Here is a 2,370-nt window from a genome sequence, read left to right as displayed (position 1 = left end):
TTGATAGTGTTGACTTTAACCATTGTGCCACCAGGGAGGCCCTTATTATGAAATTTCTTATCTTCTACCTCAAAAACTACTCATTTAAGAAAACTGCTTAGTACTGATTAGAGAATAAAAAGGCATCTCATCTAAGTAGACTAAAATTTCAAGGTCTATTTTTTTTTTTAATCCCAGGCAGTCACAGTACTATTACTGAAGGATTGATCATAGTGGAAATGATAGTGGATATGATCAGTTTGAAATATAGTTGAACAATGTCCAACAGAAAAATGACCATGATTATGCAGGAAACTTCCACAAAGAGGTGTCTAATAATACATCAGCTTGAGGAATATGCTATGCAGAGAAGAGGTCATGACTATTTGCAGATGTTAATGATAATGAACCATTTCCTGATATATAATCATCACCATGATTCAGTGCTGGGCCGTAAGTAGTTATATATTCATGACATAACTTGATAGAGTAATATTTTAACAATATACCTATTTCATGTTATTATGCTTTAAGTATAAGCACAAATATACTAGTAACAAACATACTTTGTCACTAGAGAAATAAAGTATAAAATTTCTGCTTTATTTCAAATTAGCAAAAACAAAAGTGACATACACACAAAGATAAAAACCTAATTACCAAACATCTTAGAATCTGATTGTGATATGAGGCAGGCATTTGAAAGTTCCATAAAAAACACAACAAAGTGTATACAACATGGAGTGATGTGAAACCACCAGGAGCAGGAGGGAAGGTCAGTCTTGTACAAGTACTCGGGTGCTTGACAAAAGTGGGGAATTTCTCTTTTGTTTAAAGATTTATTTATTTGTACAAGCACTGGGTCCAGTCAGAAGCGTGGGAGGGTGAGAGGATTCACCAGAGCCAGAGCGGGGAGCAGAGCAGGCAGACGGACGAAATACACTGCTGAGGGAGCAGGGGTGCGGCAGGAGAGGTCTGCGCGCCATGTGCGACCCTCGCCGGTGGCCGGGGATCGAACGGGCGCTGCAGAGGCTGCGGGCAGCTTCGCAGCCCAGTGCTCAACCGCTGCGCCACCAGGGGAGGCCCAAAAGTGGAATTTCTTGATGAAGAGGAGTTAGTAAGACAGGGACGCTATCATGAAAAAGTTGTAAAGAACATCACTGGCGTTCAGACCCAAGTAAGGGCTAAAAGCTCCCTAATTCTTGTGAAAATAGTAGCTCTATGCTATCTCCTCCCCGAGGATAACCAGATGTCACAGGTAACCAACAGAAAACACTACTGGAGGCAACAGAAAATCGGTTGCCGTTTGATACTTGGTGACAGGAGTTTCTGAGTCGAAATCCACGTTTACCCTTTGAGCGTTCCGTCCACCCTAAACCTACTGCAACGAAGCTGACAGGTTCAAAGCGGCTGTTAATCACCTCTGACATCCAGGTAAACAAAAACAGAGGAACAGGCAGTGGCTCTGCGCTCTTAAACAGCCTCGATTATGAGTTGGTCCACGCCAGCAACCATCATGGACTCAATAACAGGCCTGACCCAGCTCTGGCCCCGCAGCGCGGAGCAGGCCGCAGAGGCAGCCCGCCCGGCCTGCTTCCCGGCGTTCCATTCCTGGGCCGCGCGACACTCATAGCGATGCCAGGGCGTCTTCCTCGTTAGCACCTGGAGCCGCGGCCGCGCGATGCCGTCGCGTCAGCAACCAGGCTGCAGGCCGCGCGGCCCGCGGGGTGACCGCCGGCGTCCGGGGGGCGCGCGCGGGGCCCGCCTTCCAGCAGGCGGGTTGGGGGCCTGGGGGCGGGGCGCCCCCGAGGAGCACGCGGCGTGGGGTTCCCAGCCGCGCCGCGGCGGGCTCGGGGCTGGGCGCGGCGGCGCGGCCGGGCCTGTGAGGTGGGCGCAGCATCACCGCGGGGGCGCGGCGCTGAGGTCACCGCCAAGGACGATGAGTCACAGAGGCCGGCGCCGGCTGGACGGCCCGCGCGGGGTCCGCGGCTCGGCCTGGACTCCCGCCCGTGAGCGCGGACGCGCGTCGGCCACGCTCCCTCCGCAGCCGAAGGCGCCCCCGCCGAGCCGCAGCCCTCGCAGGCGCGACCCCCGCCCGCCCCGCCCGCTCGCCCAGCCAGGCCGCCGGCGCGTGGCATGGCCGCCAGCTAGGCCCGCGCGCGGGGAGCGGGAGCGGCGGCGGCGGCCGGGCCGGGGATGCTGCGCGCCGGCGGCCGGCCGGGCGCGGGGTGATGGGGCCCCGCGCGTGCTGAGCGGCGCCATGCGGGGCGCGGGCCACACCGCCCGGCGCTCCGAGGCCGCCCGCGCCCGCGCCCGCCGCCCGCCGCCCCGCGCACCCGGGGCCACGTGACCGGCCTCCTTTCAAACGCCTTTGCCCTTAAAAAAGAGAGA

The sequence above is a fragment of the Talpa occidentalis genome, unplaced genomic scaffold (genome assembly GCF_014898055.3).
Source record: "Talpa occidentalis isolate TD23 unplaced genomic scaffold, MPIMG_talOcc4v2.1 talOcc4.13, whole genome shotgun sequence".
NCBI classification, from domain to species: Eukaryota; Metazoa; Chordata; class Mammalia; order Eulipotyphla; family Talpidae; genus Talpa; species Talpa occidentalis.
The sequence above is the reverse complement of the archived record's forward strand: the minus strand, read 5'-3'. Positions refer to the sequence as shown.